Source organism: Haemaphysalis longicornis, unplaced genomic scaffold (assembly GCF_048455015.1).
Source record: "Haemaphysalis longicornis isolate Haplotype H1 unplaced genomic scaffold, Haemaphysalis longicornis Haplotype H1 scaffold_6, whole genome shotgun sequence".
NCBI lineage: Eukaryota > Metazoa > Arthropoda > Arachnida > Ixodida > Ixodidae > Haemaphysalis > Haemaphysalis longicornis.
Window position 1 is genome coordinate 64,699,531 of NW_027526407.1, and position 14,695 is coordinate 64,714,225.

Sequence of the window (14,695 nt, forward strand, 5' to 3'; positions counted from 1 at the left end):
AATGAAATGGACCCGAAACATGAGAACATAACATTACAACAGAACAAAATCCGTTTTGCAAAACAGGCCTCGTTCTTATTTCGGACCAGTCAAATGCGCTGTTGCGCAGGACGACCAAAATTTTGGCTTTTTCTTAAACGGTTAAAAAAAGGGTTGTGTTGTCTTTCAACTTATTATATTGCTTTTTTTTATGCTACCTTTGCAGTTAAGAGCCTCACGCGGACCAGGTATTTCTTCGTTACAGCCGATATCGCGCGGCTCTCACGGTTTCGGTTTCGTTATAAACAGGATACATGTCCCTGAAATGAAGCGTGGCCCACCAAAGTTCGTATTTAGTTCGCTGTAGCCGATAATTCGCTATATGAGTGTTCTTTAAAACAAAGTTCAACTGTATACCTCATTCATCGCTGTTTTGTGTTCTTGAGTGTGGTTTTTGTTTCAATGTCGACCTCTGTTTTCCCCGTCCCGTGTTTTTAAAGACGGTTCGATTGTGTGGTATTTCAATGCCGCAAATATTTTACCGGTCACGTACCGCGGGACCGGTACGGTCACGCGGTACGCCTGAACTGGTACGCGTGACCGATTCTCTGCTGGCTGTGCACATCACCCTGTACAGCTGGCAGCTTAACACGCTTAGTCGCCTTGCAAAAAAGTCAACATCCAGTTGCTATGCAAGTAACGTTTCCAGCGCGGGTTCCAACTTGTACGCCCGTTCTTGTTCATCCTACTTAAGCATTCGCTGGGTTTACGCGCTCTTTATTTATATTCCCAATCAATAAATCAATCAATCAATCAATCAAACGACCAATCAATCAATCCATCAATCAGTCAGTCGACCTGCAATCAATCTTCCATCTTGTAAAGTCTGAATCAAACGAGGGCTCTTCTTTCGTTTTGAAAAGGACAATTTATCTAACTCGTGGTATTCAACTGCCTCTATCTTCTTGACGAATGAATGTGCAAGATTAACAGCAAGAAGGTCCGCTACCGTTTATACAAGGAAAGTGTTGCCAACTTATTCTACTTCAACTGTGCCCCCTACGATTTATAATAAATGGAAGCAATCACAAAAAGGCCTGCTACACTGCTTAATTTAGACAAGCAGAATCTGCTATTTGTTTTCAGCATTATCTGCCCTTTTCTTCTATCTGCTTGCTAATCAATCAATCAAACGCGGGAATAAATGCGACAGCATTTGAAGGCGCCCCGGAGGATCGCGTCCAGTCGTTTGTCCGTCCGTACAATTGCCCCCCCCCCCCCCATTCTGGTGATTTGGAATGACAGAATGCGGAGGAGTTAAAGACGAAGAAAAAACTAAAGGCGTTGCACTCAGTGTGAAAGCTGTTGGAAGTGCAGAGCAGGGATTCGCCATAATCGGCTGTAGAGCCGTTATCCGCTCACTGCTACCACCCAACGCAATTCGAATTTCCCGCCTTCGCAGTGCTCACGCGCCCCCTTCCTGAAACTGTGCCAGCGGGAGTTCTGTTTTTTTTTGTGTGTGTGTGTTTGCTTTTCCTGCCGCACGTGCCGGCGTTGCATTCGCTTATTACCGCAAAAACCAATCCGACTAACGCGGGTGCTGCCGGTTAGTTACATATATTTTGCCTCAAATGTGCCTGCAGTTTTCTTTGCGCTAAACAACGGGGAGATGTATGACAAGCGCCAGCGTTTCACGAGTTTCGAACGGTTATGACCATTTAAACAGCTTGGTTTGCGTTGCGAAGCCTTTACGGGACGCCCTACGACGGTACGCCGGGCTCTACTTGGGTACATTACCTCGCTGCGCCGCCTGTTTCCGGCAGACGCTTGACGTCGAGCGTTACAGCGAGCTACGACGACAAGGCGAGCCCCTAAAGTGCTCTGCACTTAAAATGTTGGTGAGTGTCGTCTGCCTTTGCGGAAAAGAACTACCCTCCGGGTAGCAAAGACTTAAAGGAGCCACGAAGAGAAAATACAAGTTCTGTTTATTAAAAAACTGTTTTGTCCTGATAAAAAATGATACCAATTTTATCGCAAACTTCGAAATAATAATGGAAATATTTAAAAAAACATTTGAAGTAGTAGCGACTCCATAACCGCTTTCTGGCAACTTTTTCTATGACGTCACAGATTTTTGCTTGTGCGATTTAAACCATCACTAAGACACATGACTGGACGATTGCAGTGGGGCCTCTATCTCCGTTTGATTGCGTCGCTTGAATTCTATCGTGTAGTTCACACTGATGAAAATGTTTTCCGTGCTGGTTCATATGACGTCACTTCTGCGCATAACACGTCACTGTAGCGGTAAATTTCAATTTTTTTTTCAGTACTTGCGTTTTTTCGTTTAAAAAACGTCTTTCGCGGCTCTAATGGAGCTGAGTGAGGAACTGAAGCCTGGTGTTTTTCAACTTAAACAAAATTGTATTAACACGAAGGCGTTTAATTCCGGGATGCACAAAGATTTCCCTGACGTCATATCCGTCACGGACATGACGCCAGTACAACGAAGCAATCGGCCTGTAAAGGGTGCACCCCTGCACACAGGGTCTTCTTGCGGGGAAGCAACCTTTAGTAATAAACAGCACGTTATTACTTAGGGTTGTTCTTTTTCGGGCTTTATATTTTAACACGAAAGTATTTTATGCCGGGATACACCAAGATTTCACTGACGTCATATCCGTCACGGAAATTACGTCAGTATACCTTTGCCGAAGCGACCCGCCAGCAGGACGTCACTCGCCAAGCACACCCACAAGACAGCCGCCGACCCTCAAACCACGCTCAGCTGCAGATTTCGCTGCACATTTCACTTTCGTATTTTACCGATTCCTATGACAGACGAATCAACCACAGTTTTTTGTGTGTGTGTTCATGGCCCTTTCAATGACATGCGCTGGGAGATGAAAGATGGCGAAGAATATCAGGCTAGAAACTCATCTCCCTTCCCATCAACGCTACCGTGACTCCTACGGGAACTCCAACGCGGGAGCAAACAATGTGCACTCAAGGCTACATTCGAGGCACACGTGCGAGTGCACGTGAGTATGTTTTCTTTTTCGAAGCGTGGGCTAGCAGCACTTATCCCCCAAAAGAGTACGCCTACGCCTTTATTTATCATTGCATCTAAAGATCGCGTCTGCGTGCCTTCTTCAAAAGGCGCTAGCGAAAACGAAAACTGTTTCTATCAACGCATTTGTCGCCTTCGTTTCCGGGTTTTTGGTAGCCTTCGGATTTCTAGCCTGCCCACACGCTATTTATAGAAACAACGAATTGTACTGGCTATACAGGCGTTGATCCCCCACGTAAAGACATCACTGTGTTTTTTTTTTTTCGTCACCTTCCTTTTTCCATAAAACAAAAACATTCGCGCGATGTAAGCACGCATCTCAACTTGCGAATTCTATCCGATCGCGATAAGGGACACACACGCGAATCACTAAATAACTTGTTCCAATACCGCTTCGTGGATTTCCGATCGACTTTGACAGCATTCTTCAGCGGACTGTAAATCCCAATAGCAAGGTTTTTCTCCGTCTATGGTCCCGTAATGTAACTGCATAGAAAAGTCGAACTTCTCGAAGGAATCAGTGGCAAAGCCTTTACGGTTCAAATCGCATCGGGGGTCAAAGGTTACGAACGACGAATCAGAAGTAGCACGGCTGTTTAAATGCATGGATTTGCGCACTCCGCAAGTTCGATTCGGCGCAACGACCTCGCTTCTGAATGTCGTTAAGCGCATCGCGCGCTGCTGTTTTGTCGAGCTCTCTTGGGCATTGAACTTGGGAAATGTGTCTCCGATGTGTATACGATAGGCCCCTCATCTTCTCTGACATTCGAGCGTGGTCAAGTCCCACTTTGTAGCAGCAGTTATATGAGAGATATCGCGAACTTTAAGCTAATATCGAGCTTAAATTTCAGAACGCGATTGCCTTTCTTTTTATCGAATTTTGTCGAAAGTCGGGAACGCGCATTATAGTCATGTTTAATAAAAAGCTCCATCACCATAAGTTCGCCAGTTTTACCATCGCATGAAAGGCTAATTCTATAATCGTTGAAGTCGTCTAAAAGCTTGTCTTCCCGGTAGAAAATGAAAAGGCATTTTTTTAACCTTTGTATACGGGAAGCCAATCCTGTTTCATTTGCGTATGCCATGTCATAAATATTCGGTTATTTGCCAGACCTTACCATCACATCAGTGAAATTAAATGCGTATAACGCTGAAATTGTCAGAATTCTTAAAGGTTCCAAAAGAGGAATCACATTCGCAAATTAATTTGTGGATGACACGAGGGAAATGAAGTCTGTACGCCTCTAGCCGCTTTAGTTACTGCCGTATTTAAACTACGTTAATGTGCCCCGCCGGAAGTACAGCAGTAATTCCATTTTGAACAGCCTAGTTTTTGTTTGTTTGTTTGTTTTTTTTTGTAACAGATTTACGCAGCGCAAATACACAAATATGTGGCAATCCACCGAGATGACATCTCGCTCAGCAACAGGAAGCCATTACCGGGGGAAAGAATACGTTTACATGTACGAACCCCCATCAATACAAAGTCCTAGCAACCTTTCCATTTAAGCTACTTCCCATAAAGTTTAAGTCACTTTTATATTTAAGTTACTTTCCGTAAAGTTATTTCTAACAAATCGTTATTGCTGACCTGCTAAAAAGTTTCCTAAATTAATCAAAGAAGACCTCATTACAAGGAATAAGAGTAGCGCCAAACCGTGAAACGGGCTCACGTCAGTATTAACTTTGCAAATCTCGTGCTGTTCACCAATCGACCCGCCGCGGTGGCTCAGTGGCTAAGGCGTTGCGCTGCTGAGCACGAGGTCGCGGGTTCGATTCCCGGCCGCGGCGGCCGCTTTTCTGGTGGAGGCGAAAAGCAAAAACGCCCGTGTGCACGAGATTTCGGCGCTCGTTAAAGATCCCCAGGTGGTCAAAATTAATCCGGAGCCCTCCACTACGGTGCGCCTCATCGCCTGCGTTGCGTCGGCGCGTTAAACCCTACAATCAATCAATCAATCTGTTCACCAATCAAGTCCCATCTGTATCATGTCTATTCAACTCGGGTATTTGTGCGCAACCGTAACTTAGTACTCAACAAGCCACACATACACGCGCAGTATGACGTACAACGCTCCTCAGTATTCAGGCCATAATATCGTCAAAAACGATTAATTCATTCTTAAAGAAAAGTACCGAGTTTGACGTGCTCAACTCAGTAGTAGCTTACGAAATACCTCCTTCGTTTTAAGCTAAGCTCGTGTAAAGCTACGAATACCGATAAGCGTTTCAGGTCATATCACGCGCTGCTGTAAATGTGGCATAACGCAACGCACTTGTTGAACTTGCATGCAAATTTGCACCAATGAAGTGCGAAACTTCCGCTGTCAAGCTGGACGTATAGTTTCGCTGTCACGTATGGCTGATCGGAACCCTTGCTGGAAGTAGGGAAATCCTTTGACAGGGCAGATGCCAAGCAAAGCTGAATTTGCTCCAACTTCAGATTAGTACCCATGCTATGTACCCAATATCCAACACCCATGCTGAGTGCCCAACACATGGGGGTCCAACACTCATGCTAAGGTGATGAGCTGAGCTAAACCGAAATTACCGCGGACGTGTCTTCACAGAAGCTTCCCATCCGCCAATGACCAAACAAACCAAACTTTACTAACTAGTAGCGATGACTTCACAAGCTAACTGAGTGCGCAAGGTCTTCCTTTTTCTCACGTACGCGGGAGCTTCTGTGGAATCCACTGAATTTGAAAGCATCAGGCGACCCTGAAAGTTGCCGTGGGAAATTTGCATTTAGCAAGAAAACAATAGCTATCTCTCTGACTTAAGAGTTGAACTCGAACTAATTGGCAATAATAAAAAAAACAGTCAGACTTTCCCTCCATACGAACGAAATGGCTTTATCAAGTTTTCGAATGCAGAAAAGTGAAACACTTACAGCCGTGACAAGCGCAAGAAGTCGCGAAGTCGAAGGCTACCAGAACGACAGCCTGTTAAGACGTTGGTAAAGTAAATACAAATTGAACTGGGATTGATATGTTACAAACATCTACGTGTACGGATCAAACATATACGATCATCTGTTACCACTGTAATTGGCCGTTAAATCGGGAAGGAAACGGAGAGGAGTTTGCGGGAGTTACCGCGGAACAGGTGGTACGCGGTGACACCAACTCTCGAAACTCACGTTGGGTGGGTGTCGGTAGCAATGCCTCGATGCCGACGACGCCGGTTTGGAACGGCACTGGCACCAGTCCCCAGCGGCTGTCCGAAGACTCAGTGACTTCAGGAATCGAGTCCAGTGGGGACCGAACGGGAGAGGAGCTCGTTCCGAGAAAACGCGGCCAGCAGTCGCGGTGCACACGTTTTTCCCGAGTCGACGAGGAGGCTCCTAGACGCACGCCTAGCCCACGCACACGGGCGACATTTGCAGTGCCCCCGCGAAGAAGAACGAGAACCGAAAAAGAACGAAAGTCCTTCTACCCTCCTCACACGGGAAAAACTTGCGCCGCTTTTTTATTGGCAGCGCTCTGCGGTGGCGACGCCGCAAAACCGAAACTGCGAGGATAACGGCCCAGCGCGCCGACGGCCCGAACGGAGGGGGTGGAAAAAGTCGCCTGTTGCTGAAAGTATTCGTCCAGTGCACGCCCGCGCTTTCGAGGAGGAAAATCGCGTACGAGGGTGTTTCCGGGAGAGCGCTGATTGGCTGGACGCGCGTGACTCGTCATTCGTTCACCGGGCCTCTCCTCCTCCTCGCCGCTTCTTCCCTCTCCTCCCTCAACGCCCTCACCACCTGTCCTCCCTTTTTCGATTCCCGAATAGGGAAGAGGAAGCGGCGGCGGCGACCGTGGCGCCCCCCGGCGAAGAGCAGGCGCATGAAACGGAGGCTGCTCTGAGCTGCGTCGCCATCTGCCGTCGCAAAGTTGAAGTATTTTCCCGCCTGCTATAACTGATGGACGTATACTACAACCAAGCCGAGCGAGCAGACGGTTTTGCTGCTTCGTTTTAGAATTCGGGAAGACCTAGCAAAAGCAGGTGCGCTGCCCAGCAGCTTTCCGCTGCTTCTGCTCTGTACGGTCTTGCATAAGGCCAGGTGCTTTGTGTAAATTAAGCCAGCTGTCAGTGTTATCCCAAGTCAGCTGTCGGCGCACCGGTGTTATCGTATCATAAATTAAAGCATCGGGAAAAGCCATTTCAAAGTTAGGGCGAAAGTTATAAATCATCCCTTTCAACAAGAATCACACATTTCGTGCGGTTCTTTCTGCTAGTAAAGCGTAAGATCGTCGTTGGAATAAGCGAAGCGCTAATGGCTGTTGAGAGAGAGAGAGAGAACAATCTATCTCTCTCTCTCTACAGCCATTGAAAGAAGAGCTAGATGTTATTTCTTCTACAGCGAAGCAGTTAGGTTCTTGTTGGTCGGGGTTATTCGTGGCGTCCGTGCGCGGAAAAGAGGCGGAAGCGGGAGATTGATGGAGGGAACGAAAACAAAAAAAAATGGCGCACCTTGAACTAGAGGTGCAAGGCTGGAGAAACAGCGGAGCTGGGTGTCGACCTAGCTTCTTCCAGTTTTGCCAAGTTTTGCTAGGTTTTTTCTTGGCTTCGCTAAATTTTTTGTTAGCTAGGTTTTGCGGTGTTCTTAATTGCTAGGCTAGGCAAAGTGTTGAGGGGTGAGGCCAAGTTTAGCCGGATTTTAAAAAGCCGTTTCAGTCGGTCCCCCACACAAACAGCGGAACTCAAGGGGAAGAAGCTAGGTCGACCCCCCCACCCCCCCACCCCCTCCGTATTTCTCCAGCCTTGCACCACTAGTGCAAGTTGCGCCAGCTTTTTTTGTCGCGTTTTAGTAGCCCGAGAAAGACTATCATCTTTAAGATGGGTGCGCATACGCACATGCCCCTTGTGCCCACACTCTAACAGGAGCGAAAGCCGGCTTCACCGTTATAATAGCCTATCTGCGGTGGTGCTCCCTTTACAGGCGGCGCAGTTTTTGTGTGTGTGTGAGTTTTTAGGGCGCACCCCTTTGGCGCCCGTCCCTGGGCTGAGCCGCGTCGGCGTTGTCGTGGCCGAGCGAACGATGGGAAGACCGACGAGTGAAAGAAAGCAAAGGAGGAGAGTGTCGCGGAATTGGGAGGGGAGGGCGGTTCGCAATGGAGGCGCGAGCCAGCGCTCTCCAAAAGTGTGCGGTGAGGGAGAGGGGGGCAGTATGCTGTGCCCGCACGAGGCGCTCGACGACGCGACGCTTGGTGAAAACGTGAGCGGGGGCGTGCGCGTGACTTGATGTGCGTTCACGTAAAGGAGCCATAAAGAGAAAATACAACTTCGTTTAATTTGAAAGAACTAGGATTCAGTATCTCACTCAGCTCCATTACAGCCACAAAAGATGTTTTTTAACGAAAAAAAAAAGCAAGAAGTATTTAGAAACTTTCAAATTTTGCGCCACAGTGACGTGTCGTGAGCAAGAATGACGTCATACGGGCCAACAATAAAACATAATTTTCAGTGCGTTAACAGCACGTAAACATTCAAGTGATGCGGTCAAATGGAACTAGAGGCCCCATTACAGACGTCCAGTCATGTGTCGTCGCGACAGGTCAGTTAGACGGCCGCCAATCGCATAAACAAGGTTCCGTGACGTCATAGAAAAGTTGCGGGAAATTGGCTAAGGGGTCGCGACTGCTTCACACGTTTTCTTTCATATCTCCACTATTTGTGCGAAGATTGCGATGATATTGGTATCATTGTTATCGGGACTAAGCAGTCTTTCTAATAAACCCAACTTGTATTTTGTCTTCATGGCTCCTTTAAGACGCAGTTCGCAGTCAGTTTTTGAGACGCACTTAGCACCGCCGACGCAGAGGCTTACCGTCGAGAGAACCCACGAGTGAGTGCTGCCTCAGCGCACTGCAGCCATCAGGAGTGAGTGCTGAACTGCAAGTGACGCAACCGGTCGTGCGCATCTGCAGCGCTGTTGTCTCAGCCAGTTCTTACTGAGCAATGAGCGACGGAACTGGTGGAACTGCGTCGTCTGCCGCTGCTGCTAAACGAGCTGCCCTAGCAGAGGCTCAGCGCCACCGACGCCAGAATCCAGAGTTTGTGCTGAACAATGATCAGCTGCGCCCAAATATCGCATTAGGGAGTATCGCAATCGCCAGCCAATTTTTTTGCTAATTTGCTGCTTTGGGAGATCCAGGAGCGCGACGTTGAAGAGTAATGGGGAGAGGGCTGAGCCTTGGGGAGTCCCTCTGCTCTCTAGAGTGATGGGATTAGAGGTGACGTCCCCGACCTTGAGTTCGACAGACGACAGAAAACAAATCCCTCACGAGAAAGCTGAGCCCACCCTTCAATCCATCGTCCTCGTTCTTAGTGAAGCATTCAAATTCGCTTTAAAATCCCAACCGCTTCGACCCTGCCGGAATGGGGCAATCGAATAGACGTCGGCTTCCCAACGCGATGGACCCATGTCCGATGGACCCATGTCCGATGGACCCAAGCGACTTTCCTGGGTCATCATCATCATCATCATCATTTGTCCTCCCATTGTGTGAAGTTGGCTTTTCTGCAGTGCGTTTTAGGTGAGGACTCTGCTCGGTGAGACCAAGAAAGCTTCACTTAATAAAAAGCAACACGGCATAGTTGCTCAAATGCCTTCGAAGATGGAAAAGCAAAATTAAATGGAAAAGCAGATGGAAAAGCAGATGGAAAATGGCGTGACGAACCATTATAGGGGCGGATTACCCAGCGAAGATAGATAAATTAGTACTCATTCTGTGGCCTGTTTCCAGCTCACATGGGCGACCTCGGGTGAGGACCGCTGAACTTTAATGAGCCCGCACACAAGGCGGCACGAGGACTCATCAGCCGCTCTCCCTCCCAACCTACCCCGTCTCAACAGAGGGCTTTTAAGGATCAAACACCTACAACGAGCTCACCAAGCACTTCTACTTAAATCGACATGATTTTGCGCTCCCAAACAAAGGACTCAGCAGGGCGCAGTCAGTCAGGATGAGCCACATCGACCCGGACTACGACGGAACTGCTGCATGTTCAAAGTGTGATGGGCGTGTGAACTTGGGTCACATGCTGTGTTGTTGTGCTACGCAAGCCTCCTGTCTGGTGGATAAGGTATAAGGTCAAGTGCACCGTGCTTCCAGGAGCCAGGCGCCGCGAACTCTAAGAACAACTCTGGGTTGTCCAGGAGGCCCGCGAAGCGGCGGAGAGGCTCGGGCTCCCAGGCCCAACGTGGAAGGTGCCCTCTACCACGGATTTATAAACAACCCCCAGAAGGATTTCAACACCCCCTCCAAAAAATATTCCACAACCACAAGTACCCTGCACAGGTATTTACACCCCCCTCCCCCCAAAAAATTGAAATCCTGGATCAACCCCTACCCTCTACCCGTCAGATTTCCTTCAGGACCCGTTTTGGACATACCAGCACTACCACCCAGCGAGCCTAGGTTCCGATTTCATTTAGTCGCACATATTTAAGAAACATTATTGACCAAGGGGCCGCGCCTTGCCGGCCGGATTTGTTCGCGTGATTAGAGGCGGGAGTAGCTGCATGTACGTGTCGCGTTCTAGACCTCTCTTCCTCCCTCGGCCGCGTTGGTGCTGCGGCTACACCGCACCCTCCTTCCTCGTTGTCTCTGCAGCTCGCTCTAATCCAGCTGCCACTCCACGCGCCCTCCACCCCCTCCCGCGCTTTCTCTACCTACCCGGATTTCTGCTCACGCACGCGATTTGTTCGGGAACATTTTCTGGCTCGGCTACCTTCCCTGTGTCGTATGCAGTTCTAAACAAGAGAGAAACCGACAAATTTAACAACGTCATCAGGAAAAGCGTTGCAGGAAGAATCCGCTGCGTGGACTTGGGAACTCTGCCTGCCGCTAAGTTTAGAATGGCTCTTTTTGAGTCCGTGTGGATGTTCAGCGCTTGGTCGTTGTGTTCGCCCCATCTTATGGCTAGTAGGACGGCGCTTGTCTCCGCTTCATCCGTGTCTAGGTCTTTGATAGTTGTGCAGTCTATTAGCTCGCCTAGATGGTCCACCACTACTGCTGTTGAGTTCCGGTTTGCGACTCTGCTTGCATCCGTGAAGAAGCTGTGTTGCTCTGGTGCTGGAATGATTTCCGTGGGTATTTGATTCTGGCAACCCTTCGGTCTTTGTCATAGAGATAATATACTGACTCTAGAGGGAAAGCGCGCCACTGAGCCAATGCATTGGAACCGTACGACACACGGTGGGAGACATGATACAACGATTTAAAGGTTGCCAGCTGACATTTTGCTTACTAAAAACGGCGAAAGTGATGGGTTGTAATCTGGCAACGTGCTACTGTGGCGTTTCCGCATCCGGTTAGCGAAGCATGCCGGGATTAATTGTAACATGGCGGACCGCTGGCCAGGCGGATTTTGTTAGGTGCCGTCGACTGCATTGCGTAGTTTATCGCCTGTAGGTAGGTAACCGACGTGTTTACGGTTTAGCGTGTGACTATTAGAGCAAGATGTGGCAACGTTCACACAACACTTGCGCACAAACTCGAATGCGACTGGTCGCATGCGCGAGGACGCCAAGGAATAAGCTGATCCGTACTGGGCCGCGCAGAAAAATAAATCTCCGTCATGATCTCCGTGCATTTTTGCGCTGTGCCGCATTATTTGCCATTCTGTGACATTTTGCGAGTCGCTCAATGCTTTTCAAACGAAGCGAAGTGAACTGTGGCTTTAGCTGAATGTAATACCTTCATCGACACCAAAAAAAAAACGTTATCGCATGGGCCAACGCTGATATTGCTGGTGAATCGCGGCGCTTTGAAGCACAGGAACGAAACAGCGCGGTCGATCGCAGGCCAACGGATTGGAAGAATGCATACCAAGGGAGTATGCGAAATACAGTCACCGGTGTGTCCCGTTTTCCTTTCTGTCTGTGTTCGTCAAGTTCTAGCTGCTTTCCACCACTTCAAAAGGAAAGCTTACGGGACTGAATGGGCAGTATTAAATGGGCAACAATTTGCCGCGCAGAGCGCGCGAGGAGTTACTTATTGACTTATTGTGACTGATTAAAAAAGAAACCGCATTTCGTTACCTACTTTTTCGTTCTACCTTCACGAACGTTTGCGCGAAAGTTCGAAGCACGAAGAGCTGTAAGAAGTTCAATGAATAAACCGAACAATTATAAAAGCTCCTTTTATTTCTATTCCAACGGGAACGACGGCTGGCTGCCACTCCGTAGCCTACAGTGAACTTCGGTAGTCAAGGTCAGATTGGAATCGCTGTTCCGGCGTCAGTTGAGGGGTAATAAATAGGGTGCTCAACGCGAAGAAACGAATGACAGTCTCACAAGCGCCCGGGGAGGCACTTGCTCAGCGCGTGCAACCGAGTTGTACCAGTTGTGCACATTTTGTACGCACGCAGATCTGAGCTGGAGACTGCACACACACACACACTGCGCAAGTCAGGCGCAAGGGCCTCGCCACTTCCTAGCACACTTAAAGAAAATCGAAACCAAAACTGAACTGCGCACTTACTCTTTGTTCGCTAATTAGAGCTTAATTGCACTAAAAGTTTTTTATAAAGCTAGTTTTAATTATTGAGGCAATTATTTGTAACTATTTTGCTTCGGTTGTTTGTTTGAATTAAATAATTACGGAATAACTTTTTAGAAGGCTGACTACAATTGATCTGGCAACCATGAAAATTGTATCATGTCAGCGCCCACGATTTGTACGGTCTCGGACATGGAGGAAAAAAAAGTTAGGAGACGGCATGACGTCACGCAGCTAGCCTTCGCAAGCCCAGGTCCGTTGAAGCCGCTCCCTCCGCCGTTTCCCTTTCTCAAGCCGCCGCAGTCGGCCCTCCAAGGTCGGGTGGGCCGGCGGCGGCGGCGGTCTCCGACTCCGGGGCATCTCTCGTGTTTCGTTGGCGGTAGCTGTTCCCCGTCCTTCCTGCATTTGTCTGCTCGGCGATCTCATGCCCGTGTGCGGGCAGGAGTGCCGCGTACGTGCGGAAGACAAAAGCCGTGGGAAAAAAAACCAACATATAGCAGGCTTCGCGACAACGGGCCGCAGAGCAGTTTCGAGCAGACGAAATTGAAGAGCGCGGCGGCCCATACAGAGGCGGTGCGGTGGGGTCACGTGGTGCAGTGACGCCTGGGCCGACTTCGATTTTACTTTTTATGTATAGGCTTCACGTTTCTCCGGCGGCGCCGTCTCCTAACTTTTTCTTCCTCCATGGTCTCGGAGTTCGCTTTACCCCCCTGGTCTTTGTGGAGGCTGGGGCAACATCTAGTAACGTTGGGCTGGGGTGCATGTTCTTGGGTAGGGGGCGTGGGATCAGGCTTTTGCGTAGAGTTAGGGTGATGTTGGTCATCCGGTCTTGCCCGATTCTTTCTTGTGGAGTTCCGATTCTGCGCAAGATGGCTCTTCCTGCTGAAGTTTTGTTAGGTACGTGGGTTGCCAAAAGGAAAGCTGGCAACCATGGCAGTGAACCTCGCGGCAACATACTGCCGTACGTGAGATTAAAAGAGGTATTTAAAACCTTATCCCTTGCTAAAACAACAATTACGGGCAGACTTTCCCAGTATTTTTTATGCAGTTTGTTTGGACAAGCACGGTAGTGTCACGTTTTGGCACTGCACGGCGCCACCTTACAGACCTCAGAAAGCGTGTGAAAAATTAAAATTATTTCCGCATGTTTACTTTGAAATTCCATGCAGCTACGCTGGCTTCCATACGAGCTAAGCACATGCACTCCACAAAAAATCGGTTGTCTGCTGTCCCTTCAAGTAAGCTGAGCCACGGCCGCTGGATGAGAGGCGCACTGACGTGCGGCCTGCCGCGTGCTCCCAAACCGGCGTGAGGGTGCCTAGTACCCATCGCTGCCGCGGCGGCGCCACCGTTCCGGGACTGGTTGCGGTGAGCGCAGCCCGCGGGACGCCGGCTTTTGGGCCGCTTATTTCGAAGTGTGGGCTTATCATCGGCGTTCCACGCTCCGCATACGGCATTTACCAGCACTAATGTTACGCCTGTGAAAAGACAAACACGATTAGCGGCGGCCGAGCTTAATTTGGTCAAGGTGGAAGTTAAATTCCGTTCACAGCAGCAGCATTACGCGTTGATAGTGTGCCTTCTGTCTTGCATTGCTGTGTCGTTGTGTCTCACGTCGCCCGGCATGCTCTTTGTGACCTCACGCACGGCAGAGATTTACGTTTTGTCTGCAAGCTGCGACTGCAGAGAATATATTAAAATTCCCGACAAGCAGAAACAATGTTTTGTGACGGCGCTTGTTATTTATGAGTGCCAACACTTCTCAATGTTTAAGACGTAACCAACTTTTATGTAGGTTTTTCCTCGTGCACTAAATAAAACACCACAATTCGTATTAATCTCACGGCACATATCACTTGATTACACGTTATTTAGTTATGAAGTAATATACTAATATCATGTGAGCCCTTTTTTATTTTGATAATATATATATATACAGTTGAATGAAAAGCGATTCCAGTTTTTACCTGATATTTTTGCTTCTTCCCTGTAGCCTGTAAAAAAAATAAAGAGAGCAGATGGGATTTCCGGGTCGACAAAAAACTTTAAAAAAAATATTTGGCGAGCTTGGCAAGCTAAATTTTTGCCCGGACACGAAAGAAAAAAGCGAAATTGTACAGAAATTCCAAAAATTGCCTAATAATGCGTAAGCATT

General features: G+C 48.5%; 1 protein-coding gene across 1 annotated transcript in view; it reads right to left on the reverse strand.

Moving 5' to 3' along the window:
• Gpb5 (Glycoprotein hormone beta 5) overlaps positions 1 to 6,582 on the reverse strand; it is a 95,929-nt gene extending 89,347 nt beyond the window's left edge. The window contains exon 1 of the mRNA XM_077674630.1: positions 6,189 to 6,582. The gene's annotated coding sequence lies outside the window, so the exon portion shown is untranslated. The remainder of the gene's footprint in view (positions 1 to 6,188) is intronic.
• Positions 6,583 to 14,695: the final 8,113 nt, after the last annotated feature.